Source organism: Mastomys coucha, chromosome X (genome assembly GCF_008632895.1).
Source record: "Mastomys coucha isolate ucsf_1 chromosome X, UCSF_Mcou_1, whole genome shotgun sequence".
In the NCBI taxonomy this organism is placed as follows: Eukaryota; Metazoa; Chordata; class Mammalia; order Rodentia; family Muridae; genus Mastomys; species Mastomys coucha.
The window spans coordinates 329,545-338,079 of record NC_045030.1 but is presented as its reverse complement, the minus strand read 5'-3'; the positions used below and the strand labels follow the sequence as shown (position 1 = coordinate 338,079).

At 51.4% G+C, this 8,535-nt stretch overlaps 1 pseudogene; it reads left to right on the top strand.

Moving 5' to 3' along the window:
• Positions 1–1,246: 1,246 nt before the first annotated feature.
• Positions 1,247–6,239, top strand: LOC116091534 (annotated as a pseudogene).
• The last annotated feature ends 2,296 nt before the right edge of the window (positions 6,240–8,535 follow it).

Genomic DNA, 8,535 nt, shown 5'->3' with positions numbered 1-8,535 from the left:
CTCAAGTTCACTGAAGGACAAAGAGTTGTGCCTAGCGACAGATGACTTTCTTTCCCGAGTTCAGATACTGGATAACAAATAGGCTACATTCTGAAACTTAACTCTTGGTTTAAAAGTGATCCAGTTAAATAAATCTGCAGCAGAGGGTCCCCTGGATTTCCGTGGCTACGTTCCCAAACCCTGTGACTCCCTACTACTCAAGTCCTCCAGCTAAAACTGTAAGTCTACCCTGAACTTAATTGGCATCTCCTCCACTCTGCACTCTGCACAATAGCCTCTTTGATAAGAATGCCCATGGCCACTACTTTGTAATACATTGTAATTCAGCATCTTTATCACTTTCTCTCTTGCTGAAACACTGCAGACTGCAGCTAAAACAGGATGCTTTCTTTTTTCTTTCTTTCTTTCTTTCTTTTTTTGTTTTTGTTTGTTTGTTTGTTTGTTTTGTTTTTGTTTTTTTCGAGACAGGGTTTCTCTGTGTAGCTCTGGTTGTCCTGGAACTCACTCTGTAGACCAGGCTGGCCTCGAACCCAGAAATCCGGCTGCCTCTGCCTCCCAAATGCTGGGATTAAAGGCGTGTGCCACCACTGCCCGGCTAACAGGTTGCTTTCTAAGCAAAATATTCCCGTACCAAAAAGAGGAAAGGGTCTAGCAATCAGTGGTTAAACATCTGGTGTACATTTAAGAAACAACGTAAGGTTGTTTCCAGTACCTACTTCAGTCGTCTTCTTGAAACTCAGGATGCCACTACTTGATGAATATTGTATAGCAACAGAGATTTTCAAGGAAAAAAAAATGTTCAGCTCTGGGTCTAAACGGATAAGCTAACAGGCACAATGATTGAGAAACTATACATGTTAATGTATACATTCCAGGAAGCATACATGGGGAACACACACGTACATGTGCACGCACATGCGCACACAGAGACAGACAGAGAGACGAGAGAGAATGGACAAACAGACAGATGGACAAACGGACAGACACACAGAGAGGATGGACAGACAGACGGACGGACAGACAGACTACGGACGGACAGACTCAGAGGCTGGGGCAGACACTGAAACAGAGAGAGTCCAACAGAGACACACAGAGAGACAGAGAATGGCCCCAGGACGATGAGAGGAGCTTCTCAGTGTTCAACACTGGAGACACGTGACTCTAATCAGGCCAACAATGTATCCAACAAGCAGGGCTGGGCTATTCACTCCCCTCCATTCCATCTCCTGCAGTTCTGCTCTGTGTGCCTTAGACACAGAAGTTGGTGTAGGGCTCTGGTCCTGGGAAGTCTTCTCTCTGCCCGTGTCCAGAACCAAGCTGCTGTCATGGGCAAGAACTCGCCCACCGCAGCCAAAGGAAATGGCAGCAAGAGGTTCAAAGGGGACAGCAAGGGCACCCAAGGCATCTCCAGAGTGATCCACATCCACAGGCTGCCAAGCAGTGTCACCGAAAGAGAGATTCTCTGTCTCGCACTGCCTTTTGGGACGGTCTCCAACCTGCTGTTTCTGAAGGGAAAGAACCAGGCCTTCCTGGAGATGAGCACAGAGGAGTCCGCCAAAACCATGCTCAACTACTACACCTGGATGACTCCTGTGCTGCGTGGACAGCCCATTCACATCCAGTTCTCCCACTACAAGGAGCTCAAGGTGAGCAGCTCCCCCAGCCAGGTGGCTGCCCTGAGTCAGATGGGTGCCCTCAGCATGGAGACTCCCTCCAGCCAGCTGGGTGCCCTGAGTCAGATGGGTGCCCTCAGCAGAGATGATGCCTACAGCCAGCTGGGTGCCCTGAGTCAGATGGGTGCCCTCAGCATGGAGACTCCCTCCAGCCAGCTGGGTGCCCTGAGTCAGATGGGTGCCCTCAGCATAGAGACTCCCTCCAGCCAGCTGGGTGCCCTGAGTCAGATGGGTGCCCTCAGCAGGGAGGCTGGCTCCAGCCAGCTGGGTGCCCTGAGTCAGATGGGTGCCCTCAGCAGGGAGGATGCCTCCAGCCAGCTGGGTGTCCTGAGTCAGATGGGTGCCCTCAGCACAGATGATGCCTACAGCCAGCTGGGTGCCCTGAGTCAGATGGGTGCCCTCAGCAGGGAGACTCCCTCCAGCCAGCTGGGTGCCCTGAGTCAGATGGGTGCCCTCAGCAGGGAGACTCCCTCCAGCCTGCTGGGTGCCTTGAGTCATTTGGGTGCCTTGAGCACGGAGGATGCCTCCAGCCAGCTGGGTGCCCTGAGTCAGATGGGTGCCCTCAGTAGGGAGACTCCCTCCAGCCGGCTGGGTGCCCTGAGTCAGATGGGTGCCCTCAGCAGGGAGGCTGGCTCCAGCCAGCTGGGTGCCCTGAGTCAGATGGGTGCCCTCAGCATAGAGACTCCCTCCAGCCAGCTGGGTGCCCTGAGTCAGATGGATGCCCTCAGCATGGAGGATGCCTCCAGTCAGCTGTGTGCCCTGAGTCAGATGGGTGCCCTCAGCAGGGAGGCTGCCTCCAGCCAGGTGGCTGCCCCTGGCCAGGCTGCTGCTCTCAGCCAGGTGGGTGCCCAGCCACACCTGCCAGCTGAGGACCCCTACCAGGCATGGAATGCGGTCTCAGCCACCCCTGCCTCAGCTGTGGACACAGGGTTAATGGCGGCCGGTCAGGGCACTGTGCTCAGGATCCTTGTGGACAACTACTTCTACCGCGTGACCTTGGAAGTGCTGCACCAGCTCTTCTCCAGGTTTGGCACAGTTCTGAAAATCGTCATATATACCAAAAGCAGCCGGTTCCAAGCGCTGTTACAGTATGCTCACGCGTTGAGTGCGGAGTTTGCCAAGTTGTTCTTGGATGGGCAGAACATCTATGACGCCTGCTGCACACTGCGCGTTTCCTCCTCTGAGCTCACCAACCTCATAGTCAAGTACAACAACGACGAGAGCCGTGACTACACGCGCCCAGACCTGCCCTCAGATGAAAGTCAGCCCTCGCTGGTCCAGGTCCAGAACATGGCTGCAGCCTTCGATACACCTGCTTCTCCCTATGCAAGCACTGCATTACCTGACACCTTTGCAATTCCTCAAGCTACAGGCTTGGCCATCCCAGAAGTGTTTGAGGCCCTGGCCCCCCAAGACTTATCAGATGTCTTTAAGACCCTGGGCCCCCAAGCCATACCGGAAGTGGTTGAGGAATCATCATCATCATCATCAACAGCAGCAGCAGCAGCAGCAGCAGCAGCAGCAGCAGCAGCAGCAGCAGCACCACCACCACCACCTGGGGCAGAGAGCTCAAGGGTCACCTCAGGCTCCCCGGATGTGGGGAGCCCTGTCCTCCTGGTTGCCAACCTCAACTCTGAGAAAGTCACCCCCCAAAGCCTCTTCATTCTCTTTGGTGCCTATGGCGATGTGCACCGAGTGAAGATCTTGTTCAAGAGGAAGGAGAACGCGCTAGTGCAGATGGCAGATGGGAGTCAGGCTGAGCTGGCCTTGAGGCACCTGAATGGGCACAAGCTGTATGGGAAGCCTCTCTGCATCCTGATGTCGAAGCACCAGAGCGTGAAGCTGCCCCGGCAGGGCAAGGAGGACCAGAGCCTCACCAAGGACTATGTCAACTCCCCGATGCACCGCTTTAAGAAGCCCGGATCCAAGAACTTCCAGAACATCTTTCCACCCTCAGCCACCCTGCACCTCTCCAACCTACCCTCCTCGGTATCTGAGAAAGAGCTCAAGAACCTCTTCTCCAGCAAGGGGGCTTCTGTCAGGGCCTTCAAGTTCTTCCCCAAGAACCGCAAGATGGCGCTGATCCGGATGGGCTCTGTAGAGGAGGCCATCCAGGCTCTTGTAGACCTGCATGGTCACCTCCTATGCCAGAACCACCGCATGCGAGTCTCCTTCTCCAGGATCACTATCTAGAGGACTCGGTGGGCTCACTGCAGATAGCTTCCACCACTAGAGAAAAGGCCACTTTAAAAGCGACTGGAGTGACCTTAACAGAACAGAGATTTGTGCTAATTGCTTTAGAGAGAGATCAGTGACTAACTTGACTTTAGAAGGACTGACTATGGCCACCTTGCTGGCCAGGTGAAGGCCCAAGCAGCTGCGTTTTCCCCAGCAAAGGCAGGGCACTGCCCTGTGGAACTCCAGACATTTGGCCAGAGCAGGTGCTCTGGACTTTAGAACTGGCACCTTCCTGCCCTTGAGACCTGCCTGCCCCCAGGCTACTGCTATAGTTTGAAGGTGAAGTGACCTCCAGAGACTTGTGTGTCGGAAGTGGTGGGAGAGCCTTAGTGGAGGAGGTGAGTCTCTGGGGAACTGGCCTTGAGGCTCTCTAGCCAGGCCCCACTTGCTGTTCTTGCTCTGCTGTTTCCCGACTACACATGCAATGCCAACAGCCAGCCTCCTGCTCTTGTTCGGGCTCCTGTTCCTGCTACCGTTCCTTCGCCACCAAGGTGAGACAAACCGTACCCTTCCCCATTCCTCCTTTGTGGTTGGGTATTTGTTCTTAAGCAAGGAGGCAGGTCACTCATGCAGAAAGAGATTGGAGAGGGGCACCGCTTTGATAAACCTGACCACGTGGCATGGAGGGCTTTGAACTTGTCTCGGGGAAGAATAGGGAAGAGTCTGGAACTTTGGCCTGAAAAGGGGGAAAAAGGGCTCAAAGGGGAGCTACGTGGGCCATTCTGGTGGTGGGTTGGTAGACCAGGATGCCAAGAGAAGTCCAGAGGGAGGAGGCTCAGCGTGTGAAGTTTCTTTCCAGAGGGGGAATAGGACTCCTTCGGGAACTGGGCTGGGGTCATTTGTGTGACATTCTGGCAAAGACCCTAGCTGCACTTTGCTTGTCTTCTGAGAACCCCAGTGAGGCAGAATTCAAAAGTAATAGGCTAATTAGTTTGTTGGGAGAAGCTTAGAGACAGGATGGCACTCAGGCTGTGTCCTGGTTACTCCTCAACGCTCTCACACGGGTCTGCAGAGAAGAGAGAGCAACAAGTGGAGCAGAAGGGTGTGGAAAATACACAGATTGTCAAGGAAAGAAAAAGAGTCCAAAGCTACAGAGCAAACACAGCTGTCCTCTTTGAAGTAATATGCCCCAGTACAGAGAAGGAAGCCTTGTGGTCTACACTGGCACAGTAGGGATGGTGCCTGGAGGGCAAAGGCCCTGCCCATTGAAGGGCTGCCACTTATAAAAGTGCAAATGTATGGGAAAGGAGAGGCACTGAGGGTGTCTTCTGCTCAAAGAGACCACCATCTCAGAAATCCATTTGCTCTGACTGAACCACCAAGGCAGACAGAGGTCACTACTACTTTGGTCTCGGGAGACCATAGGACATCTCAAGCTGATGTGGCAACGTCCTCTTGCTGCTGCTGGCTTTGCAAGCAAGCAAAATTCAAGGCAGGGGGATAATAGAGCTTTGTGTCAAGGGTCAGCGAAACCTCTAGGACGAAGTAGGTAAAGTGTGCAGGCAGTGGGATCATATTCCCTGCGAGGAGGCCCCTGGTTGCTGTTGCAAAGCTGTGGGGGCAAAGCTTTGTTCGCAATAGAGAGACCAGGAGGTGGGGGATGCCAAGAACATGGCAAGGCCATCCCCAGAGACAAGATAATGGCATGGAGTGGAGCCAGCCCAAGAGAGTGGCTACATGTGCCCCAGATGACAGAGCTGGAGTCATGGGGCCCAGCAAGACCTCTGGAACCAAGATGGTTCTCACAGGAGCCCCAGATCATTAATGGACATGAAGGGGCAGCAGGATTTGGTGTATCCCCTGCTGGGTTTCAGTCTTGCTTTGGTCTGACCTTTCTTTGCTGTGTGTCCCCAGGTGTGCCACTGTGTGTTGGAAGTATGTAACCTGTCTTTGATTTTACAGGGGCTCATGCCGTTCTGAGTCTCAGAAGAGACTTGGACTCCTGAACACCTTTGGAACTGTTAAAGACCAGGAGTGCCTTTGAAGTTGGAATGGTGTTGCTTGCATTACGCAGTGGCCATGAGACTATCAGGGATCCAGGAGCTGAGCGCTGTGGTTAGACTGTGTCTGAATGCTTGTTCCTGGGCTCGCATCGCTCTTTTGGAAGGTGGCCACTCTTTCAGAGGTCGAACGTTGCTGGGGGAAACTGAATCACTTGGGGCCAGGTCTTGTGCTTCCACAGCCCAGGCCAGTTTCTTATCCTCTTTCTGCTTCATGACTGGGATGCAGAGTGACCAGCCACCTCACTCCACTGCCACCGTGCCTTCCCTGTTGCAATGGACTATATCTCCTGGACGACAGAGACAAATAAACCTTCCTGCATTAAAACTGCTTCTCGACTCATATTTGATCACAGCCGTGAGAGAAATAACTAATACAGCTACACCCCCATCTTAACCACCTGAGCCAAGGCTGGCCTCTCCTCCAGGTGAACTTGCACTCCTGCCTGATGGCTGGGGTTGGCAAGGCCTTAGGGCAGCCAGCAGTTTTCAACCTGTGGGTCCTGACCTCCCCCTCACAAGCACCCTGGAGGGCAGGGCCGAATGACCCTTTCACAGGGGTCACCTGACACCATCTGGGTACACAGATGGTGTTACATTATGATTCATGATAGGAGCAAAATTACAGTTATGCAGTGGCAACAAGGGTGATTTTATGGTTGGGGGTTACCACAACACGTGCTAAAGGATCCTACCTACCATTAGGGAGGTTAAGAACCACTGCCTTAGGGAACTGGGGAAGGCAGCAGGGGCTCCATGAGACAGCTTAAACTTTCAAATGCTGGCTATCATTTCAGCAATTGTTCCTCAAACAGCTTCCTCAGTGCTTGCCACTGTCTAGGTGAAAATAAGTCAGGCTTATCACTGTTCAGTTAAAGATGAGCCAGTGGTAGGGGCCTCGGGTGACACAATGATGAAGAGCAAACAGATGAGAGTAAATACTACCAGCTGTGCCTCCCTGACCCAACGTTAACAACCGCTAAAAGGTGAGTTCATGGTGATAAACGGGGTGAGCTATCTCCTATCTCAAACACGCATCCTGCCTTTTTGGACCTCACGGGACAGCCTTTAGCTGACTACAGAGGTTGACCTGACCTGGCGATAACAGAGGGAGGTTAATCATTGCTTCTTTGGTTGTCCCGAGGAAGTGGAGCAGTATTTGTGCTTGAGGCTCAGGTCAACCTAAGCAGAATGAGGATTTCATGCCCCACTTTAATAAGTGCTCCAATGGATAAAGACTTGAGGTACTTGGTTCCTTCTTCTCACCTGGTACACTTGTCTGTGACACTCCAGGATTTATCTTTCTACTTGGGCTTTGTTAAACGAAAGCTCTCCTATCCTTTCCTATGGTCTCTGCCTCATTCTTTGAGAAGGTAGAGGCAATGCTGATCTTGGGAAACTTTAGGCAACTTTACTCAATGACCAAGGTGTGATTCTCCAGTTCTCTTGTAGTCAGATTTGGGTGCATGGGCTCGCATAACTAATGATGGATGCACTCACACAGGGTATGATATTCTTGCCCACATTGTGGCCTGAGGCATTCTCTCTCTGTGTCTGTTTCTATGTTTCTCTCTCTCTCTCTCTCTCTCTCTCTCTCTCTCTCTCTCTCTCTCTCTTACTCTCTCCCCCTCCCTTCTCTTCTCTTCTTCCCCTTTCTTTCTCTGCCCCCTTTCCCTGATTGCATGGGCCTCTTCAGGACATAGATGTTTGCATCTTCCCTTCAGACCATCCCCGTGTTTTCCTTACCCCTGTTCTCTACCTGATTTCCCACTCACTTGTTCATCTGGCAGGGGGCTGGGCTCCTGTGCTGGAACATTCTGACAGCAAGGCTTTTGTTAGAGCTTGATTTATGTTTCTGAGATAAAACATCACGTCCTTCCATTGTAGGAATGAAAATGTTATCAACTAATCTCCTAATCCTCATCAACATGCTCACTGTTCCCTAAAGGCCTCCACACCTTCCCTGCCATGATGGAATCTATCCTTCTGGAATCATAAGCCAAAAGAAACCCTTTCTTCCTTAAGCTTCTTGACAGGCTATTTTATCACAGCAATAGAATATTTACTAAAACACTAAGATTCATTGACCATTTAATATAGGGTAAGCACTGCATTGTGGAATAGGATAAAAAGATAAATTCTCACACTAAAAATGCTCAGACGCAGGATACAGATCTATGAGTATAACATTTTAATGTACTCTCTTTAAATTTTGTCAGCTTAACAGAAACTAGAGGTATTTGGGAAGAGGTAAGCTCAATTGAGCAAATACCTTCATCAGACTGGCCTGTAGACAGGTCGACACATATTCTTGATTGATGATTGCTATGGATGGTTTCACTGGGAGTGGTACTATCCCTGGGCAGGTAGTCCTGGGATGTGAGGAAAAAGAGCTAGCCAGGAGGAGTCAGCAAGTTGGTAAGGAGTGTTCCTCCATGACTTTGCTTCAGTTCCTACATCAAGGCTCCTACCTTGTGATCCTGCTTTGGCTTCCCTCAGTTATGGACTAGCTAAGATGTACTAGCCACAGAAACCCTTTCCTCCAAAGTTGCTTTTGGACGTGATGTTTTATCTCAGAAACATAAATCAAGCTCTAACAAAAGCCTTGCTGTCAGAATGTTCCA